General features: G+C 42.4%; 1 long non-coding RNA gene across 1 annotated transcript; it reads right to left on the reverse strand.

The window, feature by feature from the left end:
* Positions 1 to 832: 832 nt before the first annotated feature.
* Positions 833 to 14,806, reverse strand: LOC136438004 (uncharacterized). Its single transcript, XR_010756360.1, has 4 exons — positions 14,637 to 14,806; positions 9,323 to 9,471; positions 7,067 to 7,256; positions 833 to 6,717 (listed from the first exon to the last, which is right to left on the reverse strand). It is a non-coding gene; the product is annotated as an uncharacterized lncRNA (long non-coding RNA).
* Positions 14,807 to 17,817: the final 3,011 nt, after the last annotated feature.

Genomic DNA, 17,817 nt, shown 5'->3' on the forward strand with positions numbered 1-17,817 from the left:
TTAAACTCCGTCGGACCTTATACTCCGTCGGACCATAAACTACGTCGGGCTTTTAAACTACGTCGAGGATTAAACTGCGACGGTGATTAAGTCCTTATCTTAACCTGCGACGGTGATTAAGTCCTTATCTTAACCTGCGTCGGGGATTAGTCGTTATCTTAACCTGCGACGGGGATTAAGTCCTTATCTTAACCTGCGTCGAGGATTAAGTCCTTATCTTAACCTGCGTCGAGGATTAACTCGACGGGGACCTCTTTCATACCTTGTTCACACTTACCTATCAACAGAGATGTGTATTGATACCGATGGTCGACTAGACGTGTCATAACGGTCATGAGCACCAGAGGAGGGGGAGTGGTGGAAGTAAAACTATCTTCTACGCCTTTGGCCCAATTACTCGACTACACACCTGACCTTTTGTAAACGGACAAGATATCAATCACTTCAAACGTACCAAGGACATCTATTCTATATCAATTTTTAAAGAAGAATATGGATGTTTTCCCGAATTACCACGTGTTAGCACGGCACGTTGCTTCTCACATTAGCCGTGGCGGCTACAGAAGGACGTTTTTGCTTGTAAATGTTATCACATTATACTAGCCTTTATGAAAAGGAGTAGTATAATATAATAGTATAAAATGCCCTTCTGTAGTCGCTACGGCTACCTCGCGCCTGTATTTCTTTGGGCGGAAGGGAGGAGGAGTGCAGTTTGTATTCAAAGAAATTTAAACGACTAACCGTTCTTTACAGACCATCTTAAGTTTAAGGTATGTTTGCCTACATGTATATGTAAGTCGGTGAGAACCAAGGAAATGCAACAAGACACTAATTCAACAAAAAATAGACCCTTTAATTAATACAAAGCAAATCAGATGGCATGTAAGTCTCTGTAACACAGACATATATATACACATCATATATAAAAAAAATCAATACATCAGAATACACATTCACATTAATATATGTGCCATCTATATTTTATACATGTATCTATATCAATTTCATGGCTAAGCTTGTCAAATTCACAACCTCGGTAGGGATAAACCAAGCATAGTCACACTCATTTATTTCCTCATTCTTAGAGTTACACTTTTGAGAAAAAACACATTTAAAAGAACATACAACTAGGAGAAACTGGTTAGACAAAAGAAGGCCCATATACGACCACATAACAGATAAACATTTCTAATTACAACATATTTTGACAAACTGTAACAACTAGGATGATAAGGACTTTTTTTCGCTAGTACAGGTCTGTTACCGTCTGTCCCTTTGTGCACCAATGTACAGCAATGCTTCATTTATGCTATTTCATATTGTTTTACACATCCTGTCATAAAGCTTATGAACTCCTCCATTGGCCTTATCTATACACTGCCCCCTCGCGTTGTTTGGTCGGCAACGAGGAGAAAGAACGTGAGGGACTTTAGGGGATGGGTGGAACCATGTACTAAGCCAGTCTTGAGTACAGCTGCTAAGCTATCACTACCCAGATATTAGCCCCCTAATCCGAAATGAAGACAAACACATACGTGCATTTAATTCACAATTATGGACAGGTGTGAAAACAACAACACTTGCAATACACACCCACTAACATATTGGAAAACACACACATAAATAATACTAATGTAATTACAAATACACAGACAAGTACATCAGGCGTCTCTCTGTCTGTCAGACAAAGTAAATAGCATCACAACAGACAGCCAAACACCTCTCTGTTTAAAGAGAAAGTAAATCAACCTCATCTGTAGATGAAGCCAAACACCTGTCTTCAGAGAAAGTAAAACAACATTTACAGACAGCAAAATGCCTGTCTTCAAGTGTAAAAGAACATTTACAGACAGCCAAACACCTCCTTGTCTTCAGGGAAGAAGCAGGATCACAACAGACAGCCAAACACCTCTGTCTTCAGACAAAGTAAACAGCATTATTACAGACAGCCAAACATCCTGTCTTCGGAGAAAGTAAAACAACATTATTGCGGACAGGCAAACACATCCTGTCTTCAGAGAAAGTAGAACAGCATTATTACAAACAGCCAAACACCTCCTGTCTTCAGAGAAAGTAAAACAATATTATTACAGACAGCCAAACACATCCTGTCTTCAGAGAAAGTAAAACAACATTATTACAGACAGCCAAACACCTCCTGTCTTCAGAGAAAGTAGAACATCATTATTACAGACAGCCAAACACCTCCTGTCTTCAGAGAAAGTAGAACAGCATTATTACAGACAGCCAAACACCTCCTGTCTTCGGAGAAAGTAGAAAAGCATTATTACAGACAGCCAAACACCTCCTGTCTTCAGAGAAAGTAGAACAGCATTATTACAGACAGCTAAACACATCCTGTCTTCGGAGAAAGTAGAACAGCATTATTACAGACAGCCAAACACCTCCTGTCTTCAGAGAAAGTAGAACAGCATTATTACAGACAGCCAAACACACCCTGTCTTCGGAGAAAGTAGAACAGCATTATTACAGACAGCCAAACACATCCTGTCTTCGGAGAAAGTAGAACAGCATTATTACAGACAGCCAAACACCTCCTGTCTTCGGAGAAAGTAGAACAGCATTATTACAGACAGCCAAACACATCCTGTCTTCGGAGAAAGTAGAACAGCATTATTACAGACAGCCAAACACACCCTGTCTTCGGAGAAAGTAGAACAGCATTATTACAGACAGCCAAACACATCCTGTCTTCGGAGAAAGTAGAACAGCATTATTACAGACAGCCAAACACATCCTGTCTTCGGAGAAAGTAGAACAGCATTATTACAGACAGCCAAACACATCCTGTCTTCGGAGAAAGTAGAACAGCATTATTACAGACAGCCAAACACATCCTGTCTTCGGAGAAAGTAGAACAGCATTATTACAGACAGCCAAACACCTCCTGTCTTCAGAGAAAGTAGAACATCATTATTACAGACAGCCAAACACCTCCTGTCTTCAGAGAAAGTAGAACAGCATTATTACAGACAGCCAAACACCTCCTGTCTTCGGAGAAAGTAGAAAAGCATTATTACAGACAGCCAAACACCTCCTGTCTTCAGAGAAAGTAGAACAGCATTATTACAGACAGCTAAACACATCCTGTCTTCGGAGAAAGTAGAACAGCATTATGACAGACAGCCAAACACCTCCTGCCTTCAGAGAAAGTAGAACAGCATTATTACAGACAGCCAAACACACCCTGTCTTCAGAGAAATTAAAACAGCATCATTACAAACAGCCAAATACCTCCTGTCTTCAGAGAAAGTAGAACAGCATTATTACAGACAGCCAAACACATCCTGTCTTCAGAGAAAGTAAAACAACATCATTAAAGACAGCCAAACACATCCTGTCTTCAGAGAAAGCAAAACAACATCATTATAGACAGCCAAACACCTCCTGTCTTCAGAGAAAGTAGAACAGCATTATTACAGACAGCCAAACACATCCTGTCTTCAGAGAAAGTAAAACAACATCATTAAAGACAGCCAAACACATCCTGTCTTCGGAGAAAGCAAAACAACATCATTATAGACAGCCAAACACCTCCTGTCTTCAGAGAAAGTAGAGCAGCATTATTACAAACAGCCAAACACCTCCTGTCTTTAGAGTGAGAGATCAACAGCATTATTACAGACAGCATTATTACAGACACCTCCTGTCTTTGGAGAGAGTAAAACAGCATCTGTGCACTATCTACAACACACAGACTTACATACATAGTACAACATACATTTCACGCAGGACACACAAAGTGCAGTGAACCGACAGCTATAGACGGGTACCAAGACTGACATACACGGTACAACATACATTTCATGCAGGACACACAAAGTGCAGTTAACCGACAGCTATAGACGGGTGCCAAGACTGACATACACGGTACAACATACATTTCACGCAGGACACACAAAGTGCAGTTAACCGACAGCTATAGACGGGTGCCAAGACTGACATACACGGTACAACATACATTTCATGCAGGACACACAAAGTGCAGTGAACTGACAGCTATAGACGGGTGCCAAGACTGACATACACGGTACAACATACATTTCACGCAGGACACACAAAGTGCAGTTAACCGACAACTATAGACGGGTGCCAAGACTGACATACACGGTACAACATACATTTCATGCAGGACACACAAAGTGCAGTTAACCGACAGCTATAGACGGGTGCCAAGACTGACATACACGGTACAACATACATTTCACGCAGGACACACAAAGTGCAGTTAACCGACAGCTATAGACGGGTGCCAAGACTGACATACACGGTACAACATACATTTCACGCAGCACACACAAAGTGCAGTTAACCGACAGCTATAGACGGGTGCCAAGACTGACATACACGGTACAACATACATTTCATGCAGGACACACAAAGTGCAGTGAACTGACAGCTATAGACGGGTGCCAAGACTGACATACACGGTACAACATACATTTCACGCAGCACACACAAAGTGCAGTTAACCGACAGCTATAGACGGGTGCCAAGACTGACATACACGGTACAACATACATTTCATGCAGGACACACAAAGTGCAGTGCACTGACAGCTATAGACGGGTGCCAAGACTGACATACACGGTACAACATACATTTCATGCAGGACACACAAAGTGCAGTTAACCGACAGCTATAGACGGGTGCCAAGACTGACATACACGGTACAACATACATTTCATGCAGGACACACAAAGTGCAGTGAACTGACAGCTATAGACGGGTGCCAAGACTGACATACACGGTACAACACACATTTCATGCAGGACACACAAAGTGCAGTTAACCGACAGCTATAGACGGGTGCCAAGACTGACATATACACAGTACAACATACATTTCACGCAGGACACACAAAGTGCAGTTAACAGACAGCTATAGACGGGTGCCAAGACTGACATACACGGTACAACATACATTTCATGCAGGACACACAAAGTGCAGTGAACTGACAGCTATAGACGGGTGCCAAGACTGACATACACGGTACAACATACATTTCACGCAGGACACACAAAGTGCAGTTAACCGACAACTATAGACGGGTGCCAAGACTGACATACACGGTACAACATACATTTCACGCAGGACACACAAAGTGCAGTTAACCGACAGCTATAGACGGGTGCCAAGACTGACATACACAGTACAACATACATTTCATGCAGGACACACAAAGTGCAGTTAACCGACAGCTATAGACGGGTGCCAAGACTGACATACACGGTACAACATACATTTCACGCAGGACACACAAAGTGCAGTTAACTGACAGCTATAGACGGGTGCCAAGACTGACATACACGGTACAACATACATTTCATGCAGGACACACAAAGTGCAGTTAACCGACAGCTATAGACGGGTGCCAAGACTGACATACACGGTACAACATACATTTCATGCAGGACACACAAAGTGCAGTTAACCGACAGCTATAGACGGGTGCCAAGACTGACATACACGGTACAACATACATTTCACGCAGGACACACAAAGTGCAGTTAACCGACAGCTATAGACGGGTGCCAAGACTGACATACATGGTACAACATACATTTCACGCAGGACACACAAAGTGCAGTTAACCGACAGCTATAGACGGGTGCCAAGACTGACATACACGGTACAACATACATTTCACGCAGGACACACAAAGTGCAGTGAACTGACAGCTATAGACGGGTGCCAAGACTGACATACACGGTACAAGTACTACAACATACATTTCACGCAGCACACACAAAGTGCAGTTAACCGACAGCTATAGACGGGTGCCAAGACTGACATACACGGTACAACATACATTTCATGCAGGACACACAAAGTGCAGTGCACTGACAGCTATAGACGGGTGCAAAGACTGACATACACAGTACAACATACATTTCATGCAGGACACACAAAGTGCAGTTAACAGACAGCTATAGACGGGTGCCAAGACTGACATACACAGTACAACATACATTTCACGCAGGACACACAAAGTGCAGTTAACTGACAGCTATAGACGGGTGCAAAGACTGACATACACAGTACGACATACATTTCACGCAGGACACACAAAGTGCAGTTAACCGACAGCTATAGACGGGTGCCAAGACTGACATACACAGTACAACATACATTTCACGCAGGACACACAAAGTGCAGTGTACTGACAGGTATGGACGGATGGAAAGATTTACACACGCACGCTTACAGTTACACACGCACACACTACCAAACCCACATGCTAAAACAGTATCACAAATGAACACAAGGGCACACTAAATCAAATCTTAAAGTGGCATAAGTTGAACAGGAAGATTCCCCGAGGTAGTCATATAAGTAAAACTGATTCTTCAAAATAATCAAATACCATCATTTATACATCTCTCACATACTAAAATCACATATTTTGATGGTACGGATTGCAAACATACGTGCCACATCCCATCAAGAAAAACATGTACATTTATCTAGCTTAAATCCTTCGCCATAGCCTACCCTCCTACCATGTCCCCTTAAGTCTATCCTGTAGGCAAATCCCCCTCCGGTACAAGTTCTCATCAGATGCACTGCCTCTCTGCTTCCTTCTCTCCCACGTTCATGGGGGCATCTGAATCCTAGCACTGCTTGTACTCTGGCTTCTGATCCTGGCACTTGTCCTGAAGTAGACAGTGTCCCTGATGTCTTGCAGTGTTGCCTCTGTGAAGATCAATACATGTATTGGTTGTGGGTAGAATAGACTATCACAATGACTTCTTTGAAGCCAAATTCAGTATTGCTAGGGAAATGCTAGCTTCTATGCCTGACTTAGCCCTACAAAGATGGAAAGCTTTTATAAAAACAACATCTAGCTGAATTTCATTACCCTTTGTAGTTCAAAAAGGTAGGCCAGCTTAGGTCTTAGGTGCATAGATCAGAAGTGGATGATACCCATTTTGCCGCAGCAGGAGCTAACACTTCTTCATATCTATTTCCTCCTCTGTTAATGAAGAAGCAAAGCAGGTTTGAATCAGTTCAATGGTTTTGACGATTTCACCATGTTGTATACCTTGAGCAAGCCCTGTGCGTCCTCTGCTTCCAGCCGGTAGTCACAGTTGTAGTGGGTAGATGATTCCAGCCTTTTTGCGGAGGGACAGGTCCTGGAACTCCTTGTCCTAGAGCGCCGGTTGGGTCGCCCCTCCTCCATCTCACACCGGTGCTTCATGATGTCGACCAGCCACAGCTCAAAGTTGTCAAGTCTGGACAGGAACAAGAAAGGGAGAATATCCCATGTCAAACATCATAGGCTAGCATACATAAGGTTTGAAGTGTGTCCTTCCATTCATAATTCAAGGCTTCCTGCAATTGTATGCTTTTACTTAGCATGCTTTTCTTATTACACTTGGCCTCCTTTGGTAGTAGTTGGACAGGCATGACTGGCAAAGTTCCTAGCAAGTCTTATATGGAAGTCTATTCAAACATTGTTGTCCTTACATTGTATAATGTACCAGTCAACAGTCTTATCTAGATTGACCACAATGATTTAACCAACCAGGAAGACCTGTACATGATCTGAGGCCTGTGACCCATTTTTCCAAGTTGACAATTAGTCATATGAAAACATTTAATTTGGGGACCTATAACATAATTTCTTGAAATTTCAGGTTCTGACTTCCATCACAATAGATTTGCATGGGGATAGGCATTGAAAATCCATTCTTGTTGAGATTTTGTGTGTGAATTGTAGGCAGTTTATAATTAGGGGTGGCTAGTATGGTTGGAAAGCCCTAAGTTGTTGATTTTGTTTGAAAAAAAATTGACCTTTTTCCATCCTGAGGTTTTACACACCCTCACGAGATAGTGGAATGATCGTCAGTCTGCTGTTTAGTAGCAGTAGTATGTGCACAGGCCAGAACTGGCCCCTTGCTTAGTGTTATACCGCTCTTTTTACGGGGTGGCATACCCTTTCATTGGCAGTCGTACAAGACAGGGAATGCCAGTTCTCTCGTCTGGGCGAATGGTGTGACTGTGAGTAACCGTTTGTGCCACACAGGGAAGATCGAACTCGGAGATTCAAGGACGAATCTTAAAAGAAAAGGGGGAGTAGTGTAACAGTGGGGGTTCAAGCGCCTCCAACTGACCAGGCTAACTGGTCGCGACCTTTTAGCGTAGTGGTTAAGGCGTGCGTGCCTGTGATCTGGCCTCCGGTTTCGGCGTGAGTTCGAATCTCAGTTGGGATCACTTCTGTTTCTACTCGCTCCTTTGATTTGTTTCATGGTTGATACCACGGAGGTTTGCCAGGCCTCCATCCAGGTGATTTGTGGTGAATCACCAACTTCAGACAGAAGGATTTGGACCATCACACACTGGGGCACAATGTCGGAGCGCAAGTTCGGACATGTCTCTGGGCACAATCCAGCTGGATTCTATTCTGGGTCCCATTGTTTAAAAGCTGCGCACTCTAACACTTGTGCCACACGACTCTAATCTCCAAGCAGATCTACAGGTTGCGAAGACCGTATCAAACTGGCAGAAGAAGTATGTTTTGCAACCCAAGCTCCTTGATCCAGTTGGATACGGTCTTTGCAATCCATTGGGCCTGCTTGGAGGCTTAGAACACGACCCCACGTCTGCTGTTTGCAGTCTTATATAAGGCTTACTTAGTATAATTATATAAAAGGGCCATTCCAAAGGGCTCTATTTTAATAGGGGGGGGGGGGGATTTGCAGACTAGCCATATAGAATCTGCTCTAATTGGTTTCATGAGAGTTGACAGATCATGTTAGCATTTGAGGATAAGTTTTATGGTCTGAACTGAAGTTTTGCAGGTTGAGATAATGAGACCATCATTTTCTCAACTTTCCCATAGGAGTCGATGATAGGACTAGCTGTTCATCTGAGTGGTTCCTAAGTTACAGTGTCGAAGCATCCTGCTACATCCAGTTATTATAATAGTGGCGTTGGATACAGAAACTGCATCGCTTCGGCAGTTGTGCTGTAAAATATACGACCTATAGTACCAAGCAGTCACATAACTGTCATGATACACATAAGAAATAAAGCTTTAAAAAAACACTTAAAAGTTATGGTAACTGAGTGTTTGTTAAGTAAATAATGGACAATAGAAAAACTATGTAAACACTGCTGTGGTCTGACGTACTCAAGTACATGTATGTCGAATCTTCTGTGTGTGGCCTTGCACCAAGGAGGATCTGGTGCTGAGTGAAGCGGGAGAGCATGGCAGACTGAAGCCGTGACCCGAGAAGGAGAAGTTCTCAGTAAATCCTGAGAAAAGGGTATATTGAAGAGAAAAGTGTCACTTAACTTAAGGAATGTCATGTTCTTGGGCCCGAGTCTTGTGTCAGGAAAATGCTGAGTTGCTGCACTGGAGAATTCCCCATGGTGGTTTCCCTTCTGTTGATAGGGAAGCTTGTGCTCAGTCACTTTTCCTGGAGTGGCTCAGCTGCTTGTAGTCTAGAATGCAATTTGTAAATGCAAGATAAAGGTAAGGAAATGGACACTGGACAGATATAATTTTTAGACCAGATTGTAACACACACTTAGCAGAGACCCTGGGGACCAAGCAACTTGGCGAAACCTAACATACTGAGAACCAAGGGGCCAGCCTCTGGCCGAGGTACTTAGGCGGGTCGACAAGTTTTTATATTTTACCCATAATTACAACTTACGTGGCGGATATATAAGTATACATAAAGTAAACAATGTTGTTGGAGACACTTGGACTTGATATCGGCCAGTAAAAGTGTAAATTTCTCATTTTCCACAGTTCCTGACAGGCTGTTAAACGCTAGTGCAACAGTGATAGAGAGCTTCGACTTTTTTTCGTAGATGTTTACAATTACAACGCATGCTTGTAGTTTCACCAAATAATTATAAGGTTAAGTCAGGGAAAAATCCCACAAAAACGTACTACTCTCACGGTGAGAGTAGTACGTTTTTGTGGGATTTTTCCCTGACCAATCCGTAAACCTTGACGGAAAAAAAAATCGGGAGAAAAGATAGACAGGGCTTGAACTTTTGCAAAGATCTCCAGAAAAGAAGCGGAAGTTTGAAGTGAAGCCGATTCAGGCCATTTCTATCTTCCGCCGGCGGCAGGTGACAACCCCAAGGTGGCTTTATAGGTAGGTGACAAACGGAGGCGCGGAGGTTGCCAGTGGTTCGTGGGCCGAGAGAAAATCAGCATCGTGTGCCCCCCTCCCCACTACTAGTGCCCCACTACAATTCTGGCCGGTCGCATCGGGCTGACGTTTTTTCGGCTGTTTTCCCGGGTTCACCGCTAGTTATAGCCACACAAAAAATACTCCGGTAGTTACCAGGCTTTCCGTATTTTTTTTGGTAAACATTGTTAAAGTTTTACGCCGAGTTACACGCACTCTTCCCACGAAAACTAGTGTTGATAGTTTTAGACCTCAGAATCAGATATCATCTACCAATAACAGCGTTCGTTCACGCCGCGTCACGGAAAGTCGACCAATGACATACAAGTCTCGCGGTTTACGAGAGGTGCGAATCCGCGAGGTTTTATCAGAAATTGATATTTGGTGCGAAGATGGGGCTTGAATCGACGAATTTTGATCAAATCAAGTGGAAGTTACCAGAGAAATCGACCATGGAAAACACGGAAGGAAAATATTGAACGTCTTTAGGGCGTTCTGTCCAAAGTAGGGTGTCTCATTTCCTACTATATTTAGTACAGGGCGCAAACGGGACCAGTACGACGCGTCGACCGGTGTTGAAAATGTTTTATTTCTGCCAACTTGAATTCACGTGTATATTTGTCAAATAAATAATAAAGTTTTGTGGTGCTAAATTTCATTTATTTGCCGATTGTATACAACGAAGGCCCAATTAATTTTTCACCCAAACTTGCCCCTCAAAATGCTTGAGATAGCGTTTCAGAGGGTCTAGATTTTAAAATTTCCCGGGGGGAATACCCCCGGACCCCCCTTCGGCGCTCGATATGTTAGGTTTGTACAAATTTTTGGGCTTACGGGATAAAATTTCAGGCTGGCTAGAGCCCTGCTCTCACCTCTCAAATAGATTTCATCATCATCATATCGGGCAGCTTGCCCGGACTTTTTTTTCAAACAAATAGATTTAGTACCCCCTAAAATAGAAGTACCCCCCAGACAAATCTTCAGAATCTAATATACTATGTACCCCTGAAATAAAAGTACCACCCGGAAAATTTGACAGTTGAGGTAAACTGTGTCCATACAACTGTCCGAGGGACATAAGATAATAAGCAGGTAAGTTATATCTATCCAATGCTTGTTCTAATCATGATCTTCCTCACCACTTCAATAAAATATAAAGTAATGTTGAAAAATTGGGCATGGGTTCCCCGCTATGACCCCTAACCGGGGGCCACAGTACTTTCAAATTCAACAAGGGAAAATGTACATGATACATGCATTTTCTACTTGGAACTTGAAGAGAGCGATCAAAGAAAATTGTTGTACAATGTAGAATATCATTTATGACTACTGACAATCAGTGACATATAACGTTAAGTCAATAACAATAATCATCATACAGCTACTAATGTACATTTGTACCTTATCATATTTTCTAAAGACAATCACATCACCCCAAAAAACAAATATGAGCACACATGTCCGTAAACTTTTGGCCCATAGGGTCAAAAACAACGTTTTTGTGAGACGCTCAGATTTCGAGTTCCCGCGGTAGAGCCCACAATATTGAACAGAGCTCAACTGTAAGTGTAAGAGTAGCTCAACGTCTCAGACCGCACGTACAAAGAAGTTACCGATTATACATGTTGACACTAGAAACCTGCACTTCACCGCTAATATTGTGAAAATCTTACGGTCATTTTAGAATATGAAACCCCTGAAAATAAAAATGGCCTTCTGTTTCTATTGTTGCCCGGGGCGGCGGCCACTTGCCCCCAACTATAATATTGCCACACATTTATGGTATCATTTAAAGATCGGTATCCGTTCAATGCAATATGCTGCTAGTTTTACCGTCGCCATTCCTAATAGTGGTAGAGAGTGGCGGCTATATTTCAAGCCGCGTTTCCCGAATCACATCGGACATATTTCTGCCGTTTTAGAGATTTTGTGGCCTCAAAAGACAAATCACACTTGGGAAGTTAAGTTATGATTGTTGTTTTTATGTGTAACATGTCCCCGTGGCGCAAGCGGTAACGCAACCCCGCTACTTCGCCATCTGGATCAAATTCCGTGGATCCTAAGGGCCCGCGTTTGAACCTCAGTGGTCGACTCGAGCTCGGACATGATGTAAGGGATTGCATTCGTCATTTCGGATGGTGACGTAAAGCCTCAAGCGTCAAACCTCTGCACGTAAAAGAACCCAACACACTTATCGAGAAGAGTAGAAAATAGCCGTGGCGACGCCGCATCGCACTACCACTAGCTACTAGTACTTCAAAAAGCATTATGCTTCACTTCAATTGAGGATGCCTGCTTTACCTTTTTTACGTGTAACCAAGGAGGTTTATCCTTGGTGTAACATGTCTTCTGCGAACAAATAATTACTCCGCCGTGCTGCCGATAGTGGTCAAGAATTATTCCCCGTGCACTCTACTCTACACGTTTTTGATCAGCGTGCTTTGGTTTACGATGACTGTCAAAGTTATTATATGAAAATTGTATTTTGAATGTCGATGTTGCACCTTATTTTCCCCTTTACTTTGTAGCGTCAGACTGACAGCGATATCGGCCGCTCTGTTATGACTTATGAGTGCCGCCATGATAATTTTCACAAGGCCGTCAAAGCGGCGGAGAAAATTAATGCTGCTAGGCCGAAAAATAGCGAGAAATGCAGAGGAAATGCAGGCAGAAAAACATTAACTTTAGATTTTAGAGGGATTCCTGGTTAGCAAAGCCTACATTTAAAAAAATAAAAAAATTAACGTACCGTCTAAAATAAGAAAGTACCGGGTGGATTTTGAGTGGAAAAAAAAAGTACTGGTACGTTTATTTGATTTTGAGAGGTGAGAGTAGGTAGAAATACTGTAAATGCATTTTAGTTCACGTGGATTTAATTTGGAGGCCCAAAGCAGAGCAGCAGAACTATGATGATGATCAGTGGTCCACACTTTCCCGTTGGTGTAAATCTGCTAATCTATAAATCTGCTAATCCCAAAAGTAAAGTCCAGATGCCAGGCCTGCCTTTGTTTCATAGTTTATGGCCTATGCAAATTAGGAGGGTCACCCATGTGTGAACTTGCTCTGGTGTTTACCTACTCAGCACTAGTTCAGTAGTTGTTGCAGCATTCTTTTCTTCTCAGCTACAGAGCCCTACAAGTTGCAACAATATTTTCCTGAAAGGTCCAGACAAAAGCTACTACTGTAGAAACAAGTGGCTTAGTGGCCTGAAACAAAATTGAGCTACTGTAAATAAAATGTGACTTCATCTGACTCATTTTAGTCAGCTGTCAGCCTCACCTGGAAGAACAAATATTTAATACCTTTGTCTGCGAACTAATGGTTCCACCCAAAAAGAACTTCAGCTTACCACTGGAACTATTAGTATTACACATACAATTCTTACTATACAGAGGTTGTAATCAATGTCAAACTCAATCAAGTTGAGTTTGAAGGAGGAGAAAGTTACCTGAAATTACAGTATTTAAATTATACTGTTCAGAACTCAGAAGCCAAGTTTAAGTACTAGACCAAGGAGATATTACTAAACCTCCATGGCTGCACCCAGCACAATTGGATCAGAGCAAATTAGATGCGAATGGACATTAGAACTACTATTTTTCTGCATGGATGACAAGACAGACGAGAGTATTTTAATTAGTATTACTTCCCAAATTTGGGCGCATACATCCAAACCACTAGGTCGACGAGATGAAGCACACTGGGGGATCAGCTCTATTCTCCAAGCAAATATAATCATATGACATACATGTATTTGTGGCCGATGTATTCTGCTATAAAAGGGCGATTTCCCAGCAGATGTTGGAGTTGTAGTGTTTTCTGACTGACGGTTTTCCGACAGATATCCACTAGGCCACTACAGAATACAGGCAGTCTGAAAACGATCTTCTACCCCAATATCTGCTTGGAGATAACGTTATGCATAATTTTGACACCACTGACTATCTAGTTTTTCACTAAACACCAAAACACGTGAAAGTTTGGAACAGGGTTTATCTATTCAATACAGTTGAGTTGTAAATACCACTAAGATCATAATTTCCTGGTGTCTTTTGTAAGTCGTTAATCAAGGACATGTGGCCTTTTAAGTCTTTACTGGCAGGCGGACACATAACTAATATGCTAATTTCGCATGGCCGCCATCTTGTGTATTTTTCTAGAGAATAATTTATTCGTGTCTGCGACGATGTTTAGAAGTTTGAAGTCACGAATAACTCACTCAGATAAACAAAATATATTTCAGTCTTACTGCGACTGCATCAGCCTATGTAAATTCCACAGCCCACATCCACATAATTCAAACAACACCCAACAGTCACTGTGTAAATTATAGTGGGGATCAATTTAGTCTGGTTCGAAATTCAATTTTTCCTGTTTTCAAAAACAGGCTTTTGAGTCTTTCAAAAGTTAAGAAGCGAACCTCAACGGTTCCAAACAAGAGAAGAGAAATACATCACTCACCGTCAGTTAGCAGACAGGAAATCCCGATGAAAAGACGATCCTGGGAGCGGCGCGGCGTGCATGTCAGCTGGAGTCTCCTGGCTGTTCACACCACCTCGTAGTTCGCGCGGTCATGATGCGCTCTCGTACTCAGCCTACTCTGCGCCACGAAGGAACGGTCTCGTTCTCAGGGTGATTTGTCCAGATATAGATCAAAGAGGCTTTGATTAAAATCTAGCCTGGACGGTCTAGCCTTGGCGAGGAGCGGAGCTTGGGTAGCGGACTAAATCTAAGAAGGCTGGAACCCAAGCTATTAAAATCTAGATGATGTTGATAGATAGCTCTACCAATTATCGTCCAATTTATTCAAAACGTCATTTATCATTGCAAGTTCATGCCCACTAAGGCTAATTGCAGACAAACGGCGAGTACATGGAGATACTGGTACATGGAAATTGAAATAGTTATCTAGTCTACTGTGAAAGTTCTACGTTAACTATGGTTGACTATGGTTGGGTTGACTTCTTTTTTGAAGGCAGTGGAAAATGAAGTGACCCACGTTTTGTATCGTATGAGTTGGTTGGTTGATTTTAGTAGAAAGATGGATTTTTGTAAATTATTCAAATGATGAAAGCTAGGAGAATTTATGGAAGCTGTTTTATTTCAATTTTAAAACCGTGCGGACAGAGCCAATGGAAAGAAATATCAACTCTTTAAAAAGAAAAATGCATGGCCTGTACGTTTTTCTCCGCCTGTTTAGCGCCGTGTTTACATGTATATATACAGGGGTCTGTGATGAAAAACAGTGCTAGGGTCATACCAAATTGGGTATACCCATTATCGTCTACTTGAGTCTTTCTCCTTCTAGCGCTCTACTTGAAGAACACATGTTATAATAAAATGTACCCCATTTGCCAGCGTATTTGGTGCAATTATCCGGCTGGTGCAATTATGCGAAATTGCCCAGCTGGACCGGTAGTACACTGTTTCATACAGGAGGTGAATAGTTTATAACGTTAAACCTCGGTGTGCTGCATGAACTTGTTAGTGGCCATTTAGATGTTAGAAAGCTTTCGTTATACAGGTACAGTGCGGTAACACCGAAGATTCCACCTCTTGTTAGGGCCACGTTCCGATGTATTAAAACACTAGTAAATTTCAAATTCTCAGGAAAGACATCTCAGGACACAGTGAGTGAAATCAGAGAGGCCCCTGTCATGGAAAGATTAGACTGTGTACATCATCGTAGTGAATAACTGTACAATGGACTGTACTACGTATCCAGTGGGTGTCACTGATCTAAGTCGTCGTTAAAAGAATGTGACAGATGATAACGTCAGCACAGTACCGTCAAAAGCGACTGCTATGTCCGTCCACGCGTCTGTAGCCCTTGCCGAGTCGCTGTGCGGTTTCCGACTCATCGGATCTGAGAACTGCGACTACATGTACGTTAAGACGCCGGTCTTTTATTATTGCAGCAGTATGTGACTATATAGCGCTGTCGCGAACCTCAAACCGCCGACAACACCCCATGTCATTAGTCTGTATAACGCAAACTCCAGCTGTCCGGGGGTTTCTCTCCCCTCCCCTCCCCGCGAGGTGGTTACAGGGCCGCGAGCGGTCACAAGAGGCTTGATTGAATTCAGGCTACCCATGTCATCCTTAACGCGAAATCAAATCCCCGCGAACTTCAATACATTCACAGTAATAAGACAGTGTACAGGTTTATTGAATACAGCATGCTGTCTGCCAAAACGCAATACCGCCTTTGGCAGGCGTGCGTCTTTTTATGGTGACGACACGCCCCGTGACCCGCTCAGGACCTCCCATACGATCACTATCAACGTGATTGTCAATGGAGACCACCTTCATTTGTTAGTGAAAACAATTTTAGACATATTGGCAGTATTGTGCCTCTACAACGGCACTTATCGGCTCATTTGTACCGCGTTTGCCGATTTTTAGCGCACCTTTTTAGTTAACTTGTCGAGGATTTTTTAAACATTTTGGTGCAGTTATCCTACATTGGTGACAATGCGCCGTGCAGATATGCGGAGTCACTAACAATGCAGTGAATGGGAACCGGTTTGGGATTTGAGGATTCGGTGCAGTTAAATGGAATGTGCTTTTATCCGAGGTGCAATTAAGTGGCTTCTACTGTACATCATGAATTGTTCAAAGTAGTCTACAGACAAATGGTAGTAAAGTCACAATGTTTGTCCCACCGCTTGCTTGACACGATTAAAGTAAATAATGTTGTACAGACAATTTCAACAGCGCAGAGCAGCACGCGAAGTTCAAGTGATAAACGCACGGCAATTATGTTTTGACGTGCGAAAATGTTGTGTAGATGAGGGGGTCGTTGTGTTGTATCAAACCTTCCTCAAAACTGACAAGAGTTTCAAACCTAAAATCGCTATATATGCATAGTTTGAATATCCAAGAGGGGTTAACGTCAGCTACTTTTAGTAGATGCTACCTATTGGTTGAGTTAGAAATAACTGATGAAATACGCGGTGTCGACTTACATATGAAATACACCATGCATGACCCTTCTAGGTAACTTGTTGTCGACTTCATAATCATAATTTATGAGGAAATGCTACAATAGCCTTCTTTGCAAAGATAAGACTTGCATACATGTATTCCACATATTGTCAGACTGTTACATTCCTTGCTCTACTAGACGAGAGCGCCACCCGCATGTAAACTTTCTGCGAAACCTACTCAGTACCCGTACTGCGAACGCTTAAGTGCAATTATAGTTTTTAATCGCTTCAAACTTAAGATTATATCATAAGCTACACTTAGACTATTTAATGTGTTTGTATTTCATGATTTTAACGCATCATTAATGTGGAACAGAGCTGTTGTGATGTCTGTACATCAATTCAGCCATGTATGGCTGCAAGGTGTTGGACAAGGATTACTTCAATAAAATAAAACCATTGTATGTTACGAGTAAGTCGTTGTATTGGAGATCTCTTCACGCTCATTTTCTGAGTGGTGGATATATGGCCAACGGAATTATGTTTAAAGTAGACGTTTAATATATAGATGCAAAGGTAAGGTAAGGGTAGTCCCATAGGCATTTTGAGGCCGTAGGGTCAGTGGGTTGTTATCCACTGTGTCTAGGCAAGGACATTATATAGGACAGAGTTTATAATAGTGCACGGTATTGGAATGCGGGACACAGTAGCTT

The sequence above is a fragment of the Branchiostoma lanceolatum genome, chromosome 7 (genome assembly GCF_035083965.1).
Source record: "Branchiostoma lanceolatum isolate klBraLanc5 chromosome 7, klBraLanc5.hap2, whole genome shotgun sequence".
Lineage (NCBI taxonomy): Eukaryota > Metazoa > Chordata > Leptocardii > Amphioxiformes > Branchiostomatidae > Branchiostoma > Branchiostoma lanceolatum.